Source organism: Macaca mulatta, chromosome 12 (assembly GCF_049350105.2).
Source record: "Macaca mulatta isolate MMU2019108-1 chromosome 12, T2T-MMU8v2.0, whole genome shotgun sequence".
Lineage (NCBI taxonomy): Eukaryota > Metazoa > Chordata > Mammalia > Primates > Cercopithecidae > Macaca > Macaca mulatta.
In genome coordinates this window covers 21,104,883-21,122,665 of record NC_133417.1, presented here as the reverse complement: position 1 = coordinate 21,122,665, position 17,783 = coordinate 21,104,883, and positions in this window count along the sequence as shown.

The window sequence follows — 17,783 nt, the reverse complement described above, 5'->3', positions numbered from 1 at the left end:
TCTGATGGTAGTTTCTTTTGCTGTGCAGAAGCTCTTTAATTTAATGAGATCCCATTTGTCAATTTTGGCTTTTGCTGCCGTTGCTTTTGGTGTTTTAGACATGAAGTCTTTGCCCATGCCTATGTCCTGAATGGTACTACCTAGGTTTTCCTCTAGGATTTTTATGGTATTAGGTCTAACATTTAAGTCTCTAATCCATCTTGAATTAATTTTCGTATAAGGAGTAAGGAAAGGATCCAGTTTCAGCTTTCTACTTATGGCTACCCAATTTTCCCAGCACCATTTATTAAATAGGGAATCCTTTCCCCATTTCTTGTTTCTCTCAGGTTTGTCAAAGATCAGATGGCTGTAGATGTGTGGTATTATTTCTGAGGACTCTGTTCTGTTCCATTGGTCTATATCTCTGTTTTGGTACCAGTACCATGCTGTTTTGGTTACTGTAGCCTTGTAGGAGAGTTTGAAGTCAGGTAGCGTGATGCCTCCAGCTTTGTTCTTTTGACTTAGGATTGTCTTGGAGATGCGGGCTCTTTTTTGCTTCCATATGAACTTTAAAGCAGTTTTATCCGATTCTGTGAAGAAACTCATTGGTAGCTTGATGGGGATGGCATTGAATCTATAAATTACCTTGGGCAGTATGGCCATTTTCACGATATTGATTCTTCCTATCCATGAGCATGGTATGTTCTTCCATTTGTTTGTGTCCTCTTTGATTTCACTGAGCAGTGGTTTGTAGTTCTCCTTGAAGAGGTCCTTTACATCCCTTGTAAGTTGGATTCCTAGGTATTTTATTCTCTTGGAAGCAATTGTGAATGGAAGTTCATTCCTGATTTGGCTCTCTGTTTGTCTGTTACTGGTGTATAAGAATGCTTGTGATTTTTGCACATTAATTTTGTATCCTGAGACTTTGCTGAAGTTGCTTATCAGCTGAAGGAGATTTTGGGCTGAGACAATGGGGTTTTCTAAATATACAATCATGTCATCTGCAAACAGGGACAATTTGACTTCTTCTTTTCCTAACTGAATACGCTTGATTTCTTTCTCTTGCCTGATTGCCCTAGCCAGAACTTCCAACACTATGTTGAATAGGAGTGGTGAGAGAGGGCATCCCTGTCTTGTGCCAGTTTTCAAAGGGAATTTTTCCAGTTTTTGCCCATTCAGTATGATATTGGCTGTGGGTTTGTCATAAATAGCTGTTATTATTTTGAGGTACGTTCCATCAATACCGAATTTATTGAGCGTTTTTAGCATGAAGGGCTGTTGAATTTTGTCAAAAGCCTTTTCTGCATCTATTGAGATAATCATGTGCTTCTTGTCTTTGGTTCTGTTTATATGCTGGATTATGTTTATTGATTTGCGAATGTTGAACCAGCCTTGCATCCCAGGGATGAAGCCCACCTGATCATGGTGGATAAGCTTTTTGATGTGTTGCTGAATCCGGTTTGCCAGTATTTTATTGAGGATTTTTGCATCGATGTTCATCAGGGATATTGGTCTAAAATTCTCTTTTTTTGTTGTGTCCCTGCCAGGCTTTGGTATCAGGATGATGTTGGCCTCAGAAAATGAGTTAGGGAGGATTCCCTCTTTTTTATTGATTGGAATAGTTTCAGGAGGAATGGTACCAGCTCCTCCTTGTACCTCTGGTAGAATTCAGCTGTGAATCCATCTGGTCCTGGACTTTTTTTGGTTGGTAGGCTATTAATTATTGCCTCAATTTCAGAGCCTGCTATTGGTCTATTCAGGGATTCAACTTCTTCCTGGTTTAGTCTTGGAAGAGTCTAAGTGTCCAGGAAATTATCCATTTCTTCTAGATTTTCCAGTTTATTTGCGTAGAGTTGTTTATAGTATTCTCTGATGGTAGTTTGTATTTCTGTGGGGTCGGGGGTGATATCCCCTTTATCATTTTTAATTTCGTCGATTTGATTCTTCTCTCTTTTCTTCTTTATTAGTCTTGCTAGTGGTCTGTCAATTTTGTTGATCTTTTCAAAAAACCAACTCCTGGATTCATTGATATTTTGGAGAGTTTTTTGTGTCTCTATCTCCTTCAGTTCTGCTCTGACCTTAGTTATTTCTAGCCTTCTGCTAGCTTTTGAATGTGTTTGCTCTTGCTTCTCCAGTTCTTTTAATTGTGATGTTAGGGTGTCAATTTTAGATCTTTCCTGCTTTCTCTTGTGGGCATTTAGTGCTATAAATTTCCCCTACATACTGCTTTAACTGTGTCCCAGAGATTCTGGTATGTTGTATCTTTGTTCTCATTGGTTTCAAAGAACATCTTTATTTCTGCCTTCATTTCGTTATGTACCCAGTAGTCATTCAGGAGCAGGTTGTTCAGTTTCCATGTAGTTGAGCGGTTTTGATTGAGTTTCTTAGTCCTGAGTTCTAGTTTGATTGCACTGTGGTCTGAGAGACAGTTTGTTATAATTTCTGTTCTTGTACATTTGCTGAGGAGTGCTTTACTTCCAATTACGTGGTCGATTTTGGAGTAAGTACGATGTGGTGCTGAGAAGAATATATATTCTGTTGATTTGGGGTGGAGAGTTCTATAGATGTCTATTAGGTCTGCTTGCTGCAGAGATGAGTTCAATTCCTGGATATCCTTGTTAACTTTCTGTCTCGTTGATCTGTCTAATGTTGACAGTGGGGTGTTAAAGTCTCCCATTATTATTGTATGGGAGTCTAAGTCTCTTTGTAAGTCTCTAAGGACTTGCTTTATGAATCTGGGTGCTCCTGTATTGGGTGCATATATATTTAGGATAGTTAGCTCTTCCTGTTGAATTGATCCCTTTACCATTATGTAATGGCCTTCTTTTTCTCTTTTGATCTTTGATGGTTTAAAGTCTGTTTTATCAGAGACTAGTATTGCAACCCCCGCGCTTTTTTGTTCTCCATTTGCTTGGTAAATCTTCCTCCATCCCTTTATTTTGAGCCTATGTATGTCTCTGCGTGTGAGATGGGTCTCCTGAATACAGCAGACTGATGGGTCTTGACTCTTTATCCAGTTTGCCAGTCTGTGTCTTTTAATTGGAGCATTTAGTCCATTTACATTTAAGGTTAAGATTGTTATGTGTGAACTTGATCCTGCCATTATGATATTAACTGGTTATTTTGCTCGTTAGTTGATGCAGTTTCTTCCTAGCCTCGATGGTCTTTACATTTTGGCATGTTTTTGCAATGGCTGGTACCGGTTGTTCCTTTCCATGTTTAGTGCTTCCTTCAGGGTCTCTTGTAAGGCAGGCCTAGTGGTGACAAAATCTCTAAGCATTTGCTTATCTGTAAAGGATTTTATTTCTCCTTCACTTATGAAACTTAGTTTGGCTGGATATGAAATTCTGGGTTGAAAATTCTTTTCTTTAAGAATGTTGAATATTGGCCCCCACTCTCTTCTGGCTTGGAGAGTTTCTGCCGAGAGATCTGCTGTTAGTCTGATGGGCTTCCCTTTGTGGGTAACCCGACCTTTCTCTCTGGCTGCCCTTAAGATTTTTTCCTTCATTTCAACTTTGGTGAATCTGGCAATTATGTGTCTTGGAGTTGCTCTTCTCGAGGAGTATCTTTGTGGCGTTCTCTGTATTTCCTGGATTTGAATGTTGGCCTGCCCTACTAGGTTGGGGAAGTTCTCCTGGATGATATCCTGAAGAGTGTTTTCCAACTTGGTTCCATTTCCCCCCTCACTTTCAGGCACCCCAATCAGACGTAGATTTGGTCTTTTTACATAATCCCATACTTCTTGCAGGCTTTGTTCATTTCTTTTTCTTCTTTTTTCTTTTGGTTTCTCTTCTCGCTTCATTTCATTCATTTGATCCTCAATCGCTGATACTCTTTCTTCCAGTTGATCGAGTCGGTTACTGAAGCTTGTGAATTTGTCACGTATTTCTCATGTCATGGTTTTCATCTCTTTCATTTCGTTTATGACCTTCTCTGCATTAATTACTCTAGCCATCAATTCTTCCACTTTTTTTTCAAGATTTTTAGTTTCTTTGCGCTGGGTACGTAATTCCTCCTTTAGCTCTGAGAAATTTGATGGACTGAAGCCTTCTTCTCTCATCTCGTCAAAGTCATTCTCCGTCCAGCTTTGATCCATTGCTGGAGATGAGCTGCGCTCCTTTGCCGGGGGAGATGCGCTCTTATTTTTGGAATTTCCAGCTTTTCTGCCCTGCTTTTTCCCCATCTTTGTGGTTTTATCTGCCTCTGGTCTTTGATGATGGTGATGTACTGATGGGGTTTTGGTGTAGGTGTCCTTCCTGTTTGATAGTTTTCCTTCTAACAGTCAGGACCCTCAGCTGTAGGTCTGTTGGACATTGCTTGAGGTCCACTCCAGACCCTGTTTGCCTGGGTATCAGCAGCAGATGCAGCAGAAGATAGAATATTTCTGAACAGCGAGTGTACCTGTCTGATTCTTGCTTTGGAAGCTTCCTCTCAGGGGTGTACTCCACCCTGTGAGGTGTGGGGTGTCAGACTGCCCCTAGTGGGGGATGTCTCCCAGTTAGGCTACTCAGGGGTCAGGGACCCACTTGAGCAGGGAGTCTGTCCCTTCTCAGATCTCAACCTCCGTGTTGGGAGATCCACTGCTCTCTTCAAAGCTGTCAGACAGAGTCGTTTGCGTCTGCAGAGGTTTCGGCTGTGTTTGTTATTGCCCTGTCCCCAGAGGTGGAGTCTACAGAGACAGGCAGGTTTCCTTGAGCTGCTGTGAGCTCCACCCAGTTCGAGCTTCCCAGCAGCTTTGTTTACCTACTTAAGCCTCAGCAATGGCGGGCACCCCTCCCCCAGCCTCGCTGCTGCCTTGCCGGTAGATCACAGACTGCTGTGCTAGCAATGAGGGAGGCTCCGTGGGTGTGGCACCCTCCCGGCCAGGTGTGGGATATGATCTCCTGGTGTGCCTGTTTGCTTAAAGCACAGTATTGGTGTGGGAGTTACCCGATTTTCCAGGTGTTGTGTGTCTCAGTTCCACTGGCTAGGAAAAGGGATTCCCTTCCCCCTTGCGCTTCCCAGGTGAGGCAATGCCTCGCCCTGTTTCAGCTCTCGCTGGTCGGGCTGCAGCAGCTGACTAGCACCGATCGTCCGGCACTCCCCAGTGAGATGAACCCAGTACCTCAGTTGAAAATGCAGAAATCACTGGTCTTCTGTGTCGCTCGCACTGGGAGTTGGAGACTGGAGCTGTTCCTATTCGGCCATCTTGCTCCGCCCTTAGATTTCTTTTTCAAGGAAGTAAAGCATAACTGCCTCCTTAAATATGGGCTGTACATAGTGACTTCTTCTAAATAATGCATGGGAACAAAAGAGGAAAAGAGCAACTTTACAATGAAGAAACCAGACAAATACTATTTGTGATCAAGGTTCCCCTCAATAGTGACAAGTCTTCATAGTACGAACCCTTGGAATATGAAAATGATGCTTCACTTTTATATTTTTCCTTCTGTAAACACATACCCTAGTTTAATCATGAGAAACATGTCAGACAGGACAGAGATGAGGGACATCCTATAAAACAAAGTCTGACAAATTGCCATGGCCAGAGTAGCCTAAGGAGACCTTATCTAAATGTACAAAATGGTATCTTGGATGGAATTTTAAAATAGAAAAAAAGTAGATTAGGTAAAAAGTTAGAATTCTTAATAAAGAATAGGCTTCAGTTAATAATAATGTATCAATATCGGTTTATTAATTGTGACAAAAGTGCTGAGTCAATGTAAGAAGGTAGTAATAAGGGAAAGTCTGGGTATATGGGAAGTCTTTTTACTGCATAATTTTTCCATAAACTAAAACTATTGTTAAATGTTTCTTTAGGCCGGGCGTGGTGGCTCACGCCTGTAATCCCAGCACTTTGGGAGGCCAAGGTGGGCGGATCATGAGGTCAGGAGAGCAAGACCATCCTGGCTAACCCGATGAAAGCCCGTATCTACTAAAAATACAAAAAAATTAGCCGGGCTTGGTGTTGGGCGCCTGTAGTCCCAGCTACTCGGGAAGCTGAGGCAGGAGAATGGCTTGAACGCGGGAGGCAGAACTTGCAGTGAGCAGAGATTGCACCACTGTACTCCAGCCTAGGCGACAGAGTAAGACTCAGTCTCAAAAAAAAAAAAAAAAAAGTTTCTTTAAATATACTACATGACAATGTCAATTCTCACTTATACAATTTTTAAAAAATTAAAAACGTTTTGACCACTCATTCTTTTCGAGAAGCTGTGTTGAAATGGCCACAAAACTGTACATTCCCTCAGGAGGTGAATTTAGCAACATCTAACTAAAACCACATAGGTTTGTTTACTCTTTGATCCCCCAAGTTCGCTTCTAAGAATTCACTCTGAGGCATGTTTCCAGTAATACAAAAATAGGTTCCCAGAAAATGTTTTATGTGGCATCCTTTGTAATTACAATAATTGGGAAGAAAAAAACTATGAGCCCATACTTAAGATAATGTTTGAATAAATAATGGTACAGCTCATATAGTAGAGTACTATGAGTCTGTGAGAATGAATGAGATCCTCATGAATGAATGAATGAATGAATGAATGAAGAAATAGAGTGAAAAGAGCATAGTGCATATATATGTAATATGCTACAATTCGAGGAAATAAGGAAATGAACATTTTAAAATCAGTATCTATTTGTCCTTCCCTTGTGTTGCTGTTTTCCCAGATCCTTTAGAATGGGGGAAAGTATCTGGTGTTAAATAACTACTTTTCATAGAAACTTTCAATTATTCCTTCTGATTTTCATCCAACTCTGAACTGTGCTTGTATGCACCTAGTTTCTGAGAATTGCAACAGAAATAACCTGCTTCTTATGGTTTTTCTCCTTGTAAGTTTCATAACAGTTTTCTGAGATGTGTCAAGTCAGTTATTGCTCATTTAATTGATTTTTTGAAATTGTTAAACCCTATCTCTTCTCATTTTTATACTTGTTATTTTTCCTTACCTGTTATGGTCATTTAATGTCATTTTAGAAAGAAAAGGGATACCTTTATGTATTCAATAGAAAAGATTTACCCACCTCTTACATCATTTCAAGCAGGATTTCAATATAGTGATGATGTATGTTAAAAAGTGTATCACTTCAGTTGCTGTCGATAAAAATACTTAGAAAGATTTAATCATAGAGAGATATCAGAAAGAGGCAATTCAATAGTGAAAATAAATGAAGATAGCTGCTTGAACAGGGTATTGTTAAAAAGCGAGATGGGGCAATGGAGTTGTTTGGGAACTATTTTGAAGGTACATTATTGCACTTATTGATTGTACCTAAGGGATAATGAAAATGAAGGAACAAATACAACTCTTAATTTTCCAGTGTAAAATAATGATTGAGGTTTCTTTCCTGAGAAGATGACTGGTAAACAAGTACATTTGTCGGACTGGGTGTTAGAGGGAGTAGTATTTCAAGGGCTACATTTTACATGTGTTACGTCCAAGTCCTGATGGTGAAATCATTTGCAGTATTATCAAAACAAAGCATCATAGCTAGAAAGATACAACTAATTGATATATACTAAGTTTTCCTGGTTCTTAGTTTAAAAACAAAATTAGATGTGCAGCCTTCTCACATTGACTGGACAAAAAAATACCCTTTGGTCAAATCGTTGGTTAAAATAGACTCACAAAAGGCTTAGCATCCTAATTTTCAGGGATGCCAGTTCAACAACTGGAATACTGTTAATGAAATTATATGGCAGTTGTACCATCATAGAAGTTATAAAGCTGAAAATTAGAAATAATTTTGGAGGAGACAAAAAAAAAATCTTTGGCTGTATACGTTTGCTCATAGCCTAAATTATTAATGAAAAACTTAATACTATAACAGGTGAGTGCCTACACAATATTCAGTTTTCTTTAAAGCTGATCAATGAAAAATGCAAATGATTTCATTAACACATTGAATGTTAAGTATGCAAATCTACATGGCTCATGATATTCATAATGACATAATGATTCATGTATTCATTATGTATACACATACAATTCACATACCATTCAAAGCTCTCTTGTGCCGAGTGGCAGCAGACAGAAAAGGTACAAGCTTGCCTGAATTTCTATACAGGGATTTCTTTAACATTACACCCAGGTTGCTGATGATCCATAAGTCTGCATTTGTGTACAAGTGTTCTATAAAAATAAAACTGTTTTTTCTTCTCTTCAGTGCTTGGTTGATTAAGTTAAAACAAATTATTCCACCACAAGCAGTTTGAGCAGTTCAAAAGAATTGGTGTTATCTCTAGGACACAATTACTTTTTTATAATAATCATATACGTCTAGTTTGCTCCAATAAATGGATTAACTGACTATATACTGAGTGAGATGTGGCTCAGAGTTGAGTTACACTGCGTATCTTCAAAGAGACCCTTCTGTCATCAAATTTCATTGCACTTAGACAGCTTCCAAAATCTAGTGAAATGGAATTTTGGCTGAGAAAGAAGGCAGGCAAAGAAAGGCATTTTGCAACAGCAGCTAACAGTTAACTCCCTCAGCTTTTACCAGTTAGTCTATGTACTCCTTTCATGTAGGGGAAATGCTGGGTGTGAAAATAATCATATTTTCCAAAAATAATCCTCCAACACACACACTCGCCATCCACCCAATCATTTGCCCCCTAGGTCTCCTTAGTGAGGTAGTGGGAGAAATAATGGGTGCATCATGTAAAGTTGTGAGTGCTCATTGATGACAGCCAATGAGAATGGATTTCCTGTGGAAATTCTGATTGTGATTGCAGCAATAAGCAGACATTGAGTACAGCAATTTTTCATGGAAGTATGGTGCCAATTTTTGACACACTGTTCTCCAAAAAGTCTATACCACTTTTATTTTTAAGTTCCAATTGAATGCTCTAAGGATGACACCAAAAACTGAGCTGCAATTCTTCATTGAATTCCCTGACTTTCACTGGGCTTAGGGCACTGAAGTCGTATTTGTATACCACAAAGAAGAAAGAATTCCAAAGGAGCAAACTGAAGAGTGTCCTCCTATTTGGAAATATTTGTTCAATTATTCATTTTTAACAAGCCCCAAATACAGATATGCAAACCAGACAAAACATGCCAGATGACTGTGTCTGTTGTAAATAATGTAATAAATGTCAGTCTCTACAGTTTCAGTCCCAATTTCACGTTTGTATTTTATTTCTCCTTCTAGCAAAAATGACAAAGTTAAAAGGAAATATGTATTATGTGTCATCAGTGGTAATATATAAGAGTAGAAGTGCCTTACCATACATCAGCTCCAATATTACAAGGCAGAGGCAGAACCATGTCATTGAGAGAAATGTGTTTTCATTTCAGGTGGTGAAATCAACTCCAATTACTCATATCTGGACTTAACTACTTCCCATTACTGAAGCCAACACTTGAAAGACAGGATTCTCTAATCAAGTAATTAGATGTGATGGCTCCTACTAACATAATCACGACTGCTGCAGCAATGGGTCTTCTCTCCTGCTTGTTTACACTGTTAGAATGTCTTTAATGGAACTGTGGGAGGGTAGAAACCTCGCCATTAAGCAACGAGATTTGGAGATGGAACTGCTCATGATTTGGTCCCCTGGTTTGTCAGCCTGCATTTCATCATCTATGAAATAATAGCCTTCTTAATGTCCATTTCCTGGTCAGTTAGTATGTGAGATCTATGTATTCTTGGGTATTTCCTACCTAAGCATGGAGGCTAGAAAACAGGAATAATCTAATTGCTAAGATATAACAGAACACCTCATTTATTTGCTGTTTATGGACATATCTAGGCTTACAATGTGGCAAAAGTCACAACAAGAGGAGAGTGGAATGACCTAAGACAAAAGTAATATTTGCATCTCACAATTAACACCAGCTCTTAAGATTTTGCTGGAAAAAAAATACTATTTATTTAACTGAATTTTTTTCCCAGTAGTTCATAATGAATGCATAACAAGTAGGTAAAGTCAATCCTAGAAGCAATAAATAGAAGCTTAACCTGTTTCTTTCTTTCACCTGGTTAAAGGATAGACCCCAAACACTTCAGTCCAGTCATACAGGGGACATTAACGCTCAGGTCCCAATGCAGAAATGAGGTTCCAGAACTGTGAAGACAATGAAATTAATCTAGAACTTAAGTATCTAGGCAACACATTGCTTCTAATTGCACTGAACATTATTGCCAAACTCCTGGTCTATAAATTGAAACATCACTTGTGAAATGTTTGCTTTATGCTTAATCATTTGCAGTCTCACAGACCAAAGACAAAGTCCATCTAGAACTCATTTGCAGTTAAAAAAAGAAAAACATTAAGTTTGTGTATTTTGCTTCATGCTGGAAGAGAAAATGAAATCCGGGGAAGTACAGAATATCTAAGTAAGGGAGATCTGGGAAAGAAATCTCACCAGGTCGGAGCCATATTGGCTAATTCTAAAAAGGTAATAGGGAAGTGAAAAACAATTCCTTTTTGCTTTTAACTTGTATTTCAACAACTTTTGGGGTACAAGTGATTTTTTGTTAATGGATGAATGGTGAATTTTGAGATTTTAGTGCACCCATCACCTGAGTAGTGTACATTGTACCTAAAATGTAGTTTCTTTATCCCTAGTCCCCCTGCTACTCTCCTCATTCTGATTCTCAAAGTATATTATATCACTCTGTATGACTTTGTGTAGTCATAGCTTAGCTCCATTTATAAGTGAAAACATACAGTTTTCAGTTTTCCACTCCTGAATCACTTCACTTGGAATAATGGCTTCTAGCTCCATCCAAGTCGCTGCAAAGGCATTATTTCATTCCTTTTTATGAATGAGTAGTATTTCCTACGGTATGTATTAGTCCATTCTCACACTACTATAAAGACATACCTGAGACTGGGTAATGTATAAAGGAAAGAGGTTTAAATGACTCATAGTTTTGCATAGCTGGCGGGGGTGCCTCGGGAAACTTACAATCATGGTGCAAGGTGAAAGAGAAGCAAAGAAACATTTTACACGGCAACAGGTGAGAGAGACCCAAAGCAAATGCAACATAAACAAAAATAAATAAATAATACTTATTTAAAGTAAAAAGCATCTGCACAGCAAAAGAAATAATAATCAGAGTAAACAGACAAGCCATGGAATAGGAGGAAACATTTGCGAAGGATGCATCTGACAAAGGACTAGTATCCAGCATCTACAAGGAACTCAAACAAATCAGCAAGATAAAACAATCCTATCAAAAAAGTGGACACAGGACATGAGTAGACATTACTCAAAAGAAAATATACAAATGTCAAAAAAACATATATTTAAAAAAGCTCATTACTAATTATTGGGGAAATGCAAATTAAAACCACAATGAGGTACCACCTTACTCCTTCAAAAATGGCCATTAATAAAACATCAAAAACTATAGATGTTGGTGTGGATGTGAGGAAAAGAAAATGCTTACACCCTGCTGGTGGGAATGTAAATTAGTAGAACAGATGGCTTGTGTATGTTAAACTATCCCTGCATCCCTGGTATGAAACCCATTTGATGATGATGTATTATCTTTTTGATATGCTGTTGGATTTGGCTAGCTAGTAATTTATTGAGGATTTTTCCATCTATGTTCATCAGGGATGTTGTCTGTAGCTTGCTTTTTTTGTTATGTTGTTTCCTGGTTTTGGTATTAGGGAGATACTAGCTTCATAGAATCTTTAGGGAGGATTCCCTCCTTCTCAATCTTTTGGAATACTTTCAGTAGGGTTGGCACCGATTCTTATTTGTGTATCTAGTAGAATTCAGCTGTGAATACATCTAGTTCTGGGCTTTTATTTGTTGGTAATTTTTACATCACTGTTTCAATCTCCCTGCTTGTTTTTGGTCTGTTCAGGCTTTCTATTTCTTTCTAATTTAATCTAGGAGGGTAGTTTGCAGTATTCATTTCCTCTAGGTTTTTTAGTTTATGCACACAAAGGTGTTCATAGTAGTCTGGAATGCACTTTTGCATTTCTGTGGTGTTTGTTGTAATGTCTCCAGTTTCATTTCTAATTAAGCTTATTTTGATCATCTCTTTTCTTGGTTATTCTAGCTAATGGTTTATCAATTTTGTTTATATTTTCAAAGAAAAAATTTTTGTTTCATTGATCTTTTATATTATTTTGTATTAATTTTCTATAGTTTTGCTGTGATATTTGTTCTTTCTTTTCTTCCTCTAGCTTTGGGTTTAGTTTGTTTTTGTTTCTCTGGTTCCTTGCCCTGTGACATGAGGTTGTCAATTTGTATCTTTTCAGACTTTTTGATGTAGCCATTTAGTGCTACCATCTTTATTCTCAGCACTGCTTTTGCTGTATCCCAAAGGCTTTGATAACTTGTGTCATTATTATCATTCCATTCAAAGAGTTTTTAAATTTTCATCGTGATTTCACCGTTAACCCAGAAAATATTCAGGAGCATATTATTTAATTACCATGTATTTGTATAGTTTTGAGGATTCTATTTAGAGTTGGTTTCTAGTTTTATTCCACTGTGGTCTAAGAAGATACTTGATGTGACTTCAATTTTTAAAATTTATTGAAGACTTGTTTTGTGGCTTATGATAGGGTCTGTCTTAGATAATGTTCCATGTGCCGATGAGAAGAATGCATATTCTGCAGCTCTTGGGTAGAAAGTCCTGTAAATATCTCTTAAGTCAATTTTTTTTTAGTGTGTTGTTTAAATCCATTGTTTCTTTGTTGAATTCTTCTCAATCATCTGCCTAGTGTTGTCAGTGGTGTATTGAAGTCTCTCACTAGTATTGTATTTCTGTCTATCTCATTTCTTAGTTTCAGTAGTAATTGTTTTGTGAATCTAGGAGCTCCAGTGTTAGGTTCATATACATTTAGAATTGTAATATCTTCTTGTTGGATTGATCCTTTTATTATTTATCATAACTTTGTCTTTTTTTTACTGTTGTTACTTTGAAGTCTGTTTTGTCTGATATAAGAATAGCTACTTCTCACTTTTGGTTTCCGTTGGCATGGAATAACTTTTTTCCACCCCTTTACCTTAAGTTTATATGAATCTTTCCATGTTAGGTGAGTCTCTTCAAGATGGCAGGTATTTGGGGTTTGTAATTTTTTCTCTATTCTGCCATTTCATATCTTTTAAGTGAACCATTTAGGCCATTTACATTTAATGTTAATATTGGGATGTGAGATAGTGTTCTCTTCATTATGTTTGATGTTTACCTAGATATTTTGATTTTTTGTGTGTGTTATTGTTTCTTAGGCCTTGTGAGTTTTAAGCTTTCAAGAGATTCTATTTTGGTGCATACTGAGCCTTTGTTTCAAAGTTTAGAACTCCTTCTAGCATTTCTTATAGTGCTGGTTTGGTAGTGACAAATTCCCTCAGCATTTGTTTGTCTGAAAATGACTTTATTTCTCCTTCATTTTTTGAAACTTACTTTTGCTGGATACAAAATTCTTGCTTTTTCTGTGTGAGGAGACTGAATATAGGACCCCAATCTTCTCTAGCTTGTAAGGTTTCTCCTGAGGAGTATGACATTAGTTTGATAGGTTTTCCTTTATAGGTTACCTGATGCTTTTGTCTTATTACTCTTAGAATTCTTTCCTTTATGTTGACGTTAGATAGCCTGATGACTATGCACTTTGGTGAAGCTCTTTTGACAATAAATTTCCCAAGAGTTCTTTGAACTTCTTGGATTTGGATAACTAAATCTCTAGCCAGACCAGGGAAGTTTTCCTCAATTTACTCTCAAATAAATTTTCCAGAGGTTTTCTCTTCTTCCTCAGGAACACTAATTATTCTTAAGTTTGTCGATTTTACACAATCCCATATTTCTTGGAAACTTTGTTCATTTTTTTTATTATTATTTCTTATTTTTGTCTGACTGGCTTAATAAAAAAGCCTTGTCTTCAAGTTCTAAAATTCCTTTACTTGTCCTAGTCTATTGTTAAAAATTTCCACTCTATTTCATAAATTCCCTAAGTGTATCTTTCACTTACAGAAATCCTGATTTTTTTATGATATCCATCTTTCTAGAAAATTTTTCATTCATATCCTGAACTCCTTTTTAAATTTCCTTATGTTGGTCTTCCCCTTTCTCTAGTATTTTCTTGAGTAGTTTAATAATCAGCCTCCTGATTTCTGTATCTGGTATTTCAAATATTTCAACTTGGTTTGAGTCCATTCCTGGGGAGCTAGTGTAATCTTTTGGAGCTGTTATAGAACCCTGTTTTGTCATGTCATCAGAGTCATTTTCTCCTTCCTTCTCATTTGGGTGGACTATTTATTCTTTTTTTTTTTTTCTTTCTTTTTTTTTTTTTATTATACTTTAAGTTGTAGGGTACATGTGCATAACGTGCAGGTTTGTTACATATGTATACTTGTGTCATATTGGTGTGCTGCACCCATCAACTCGTCATTTACATCAGGTATAACTCCCAATGCAATCCCTACCCCTGCCCCCCTCCCCATGATAGGCCCCGGTGTGTGATGTTCCCCTTCCTGAGTCCAAGTGATCTCATTGTTCAGTTCCCACCTATGAGTGAGAACATGCGGTGTTTGGTTTTCTGTTCTTGTGATAGTTTGCTAAGAATGATGGTTTCCAGCTGCATCCATATTCCTACAAAGGACACAAACTCATCCTTTTTGATGGCTGCATAGTATTCCATGGTGTATATGTGCCACATTTTCTTAATCCAATCTGTCACTGATGGACATTTGGGTTGATTCCAAGTCTTTGCTATTGTGAATAGTGCTGCAATAAACATACGTGTGCATGTGTCTTTGTAGCAGCATAATTTATATTTGATTTGACTTTTTAAAAAATTTATTGTTTTCCCCTTATGTCTGTGACTTTAATGTTTAAAATTAATTGCAGCCTAATTGAGTTCTTGGTGTTTTCAGCAGTGAAAATTCAGTAAGACTTCCTTGGCTATAGAAAATCTTTGTATGATGACTTTCTCATATGCTGGTTGTAGTAGCAGTGTGCTCAGTGTGTGAGCAAGTTCACTGTCTTCTATAGGGTTGGAATAGTAGAGGTCTCTTGAAGCTTTTTCTCATACCCCCATGGCATGCACTTTCTTATTTATTCATTTTTCCTCAGTATTTATTTTATTGGTTTGATGGTCAGGGCTTTAGGCCAATAGAGGAGATGTCCCTGTGTAGGAATTAGTTGTGGCTAAATCAGGTGGGTAAATGCAATACCCAATATAGGCAGAGGTCCCAGCCTTGATAGAGTGGATGGAGGAGCTCTCAGTGAGTCTCACTGAGGGCTTATCAGGAGAAAGGGTTGGAGCCACCCCAGTTCCCCTGCCAGGACAGTAGGAAAGCTACCCATGACCCAGCCATACTTCTGTCCCAGTGATATAGGTATTCAAATCAGACACACACCTCTTTTCATCTGTGGCAATGTTGATGTTCCAAGTAGAGAGGAATTGTGAGCCTTTGCAGATGCAGTCACCCTGACACGTTCCAGAAAGGCTGTCTATAGTTGTGCCCATGCCAAGCTCCCACGGGAAAAGCCCCACTTGTGCCTGTGGTGATGGATGAGGAGGAAATACTTCCCTTTCTCCAACATCCTTCACACATACCAGAGCTGCCTGTTGGGTTGGAGCTGCAGACTTTCCCTGCTGAGCCCAGAACTGCAACTGTGCCTCTGCTGAAAGAAACTCACCACCAGCTGAAAGATCTGATTGGTGCTCAAGGCCTGTGGTCTGGATTCTTTTAGCCCACAGTGTGTTCCATTTTTGTGGTACACCCCCACTTTCCCTAGAATCCCCTTGGAGACAGACTACTGCGAGTGTTGTTGTTCCTCTGGGTCTATCCCCCCAGTGAAGTTGCCACACTCTAGGCTGGTACTGCGGAATGTCTTCAAGGGATCCAGTGATGTGACCTATCCTCAAGTCTCCCAGCAGTGGGAACAGCTCTCATGGGGATGGCAGGGTAGTGACATAGACTCTGTGAGATTCCTTGGTTTTAGATAGCCTTAGTGTGTTGGCTTTTTCAAATGCCAGTTATACTAGTAGGGAACTGATCACGTGGACAGACTTAGGACCTCCTGGTTAGCCAGAGTGGTGCAGGTGGTAGTGACAACTGAAGTTGCACAGCAGTTTTCTCCTTCCTGGGTGCAGTGGTTTTCTACCAGGAGGTGCTGTAATGGATTGTTGGTTGGCCTCCAGCCAGGAGGTGACACTTGCAAAAAGAGCACCCTCTGTGGTAGCAGCAGTGGGATTTTGATTGCCTTATGTTGCCCAGAAAGATACTCTGGTTTCTCAGGCAATGGGCAGGGTCATAAAGCTCCCAAAAATTTCTGTCCTTTGTGTTAAGCGTGTCACTAGCAGCAGTGAGCTAAGCTCCAGGCAGCCTGCACTCAAAACTCACAGACGCCTCAGGTCATCATCTTTCCCTGTGGAGACAGCAACTGTGGCTTCCAAGATACGCCCCTCCTTGTCTTCCCACAAAGCCAGGTGCCTGGCTCCTGTGCTTGTGGCTACAGCCTGCTTTTCACTTGTCTTTCCCCAACTGTGGTCAAGGAAGTTTGTCTCCACCCAAGGTTGTATTGCAAATCCCAGTTGGGTGCTTCTTTCAACCCGTGACAACTGCCTAAACTATTTGGCCGACCTCTGCAGGGTCCTCTGTGAGGAAAAATATGGAATGGCTTCCCTTGGTCTATGCTGGAGACTAGGAGTGCAGGCAGAGGTCTTCTCTGTACTGTTCCTACTTTTATATTCCATAACCTTCCCCAAATCAGTTCCTGTGCTGGGTAGGGTTAATACCATCCTCTGTGGCCTGTACTTTCAAGATCCCTGGTGAGAGTGTGTATCCTGGAGACAGCCTCTCCCACTCTCATACTTGAAGGACTCACAGGCCTTTGACTGACTCACGGCGTAGGCTGCAGCCTGGTACTTCCTTCAAAGGGCCTGTGGAATCTTTCAGTTTCCTGCTCAGTTCCTGAATCACTTATTGAAAAGAAGTGTTTATGGTATGAATTTCCTTTATTTTGCCCTTCCAAGTGGAAGAGGTGTGCTAGCAATGCTTCTAATCTGCCATGATGAAACAAAAAACCCATGAACACCGATTTTTCATTGGCTGTCTTTATGAAATTGGAAAAAGTCGGAAATTGGATATTTTAATATTTTTAAATAGGAGGTGGAAGTTTTAAGCAGTATTAGAGTTTTCATTGGCAAGGAAGGAAAAATCACTCAGAAAATATGTCCGTGAAAAGAAAAAGAAGTTAGTCATTTTTGCGGTCTTAGAATTTCCTTGTTTAATTTGGAAGGAATATCACAGGTTAGTTGTCCACAACATAATTTTTTACTTTTTCAGCACTACATAGAAACTCATGAAAATTTTATTATATCCTAATTTTTAAAGTATAGAAGTAAAAGTGATCTTTGCCATTGCAACAATAATGTCCATATAGGTTTATTTGCATACTTGTAGAAAGAATCAGCATAAATCATCTGGTTTACAATCATTTTATTGTAAATATAATATTTTTCAGTGGCTCTAAATTTCCTTTAAAATTGTTAATTCAGTGAAGAAACACCTTTGAACTAGACCTACTAAATAAAAATATAAACTATATATTCCCATTTTAAGAAAAATTATTGATCTAAATTTCATATGATTTTTGGCTGTGTGAGCTACATAAGCGTTCAATCATGGACAAATACAGCGTTAAGACTCCTGTTGAAATATTTTCTTTAATTGTTTTATTTCAGATGCTTGCTTACATATAAACACCTTTAAATTAATTTAGGTGAAAGAATACAGTTTAGCAGCCATCCTTTCCCAATTACTCTTCAATCTAATTCTAAGTCTTGTAGCAGAAAATAGACAAAGTAATATGGCAAATATGTGTTGATGTAATCACAGGACGGA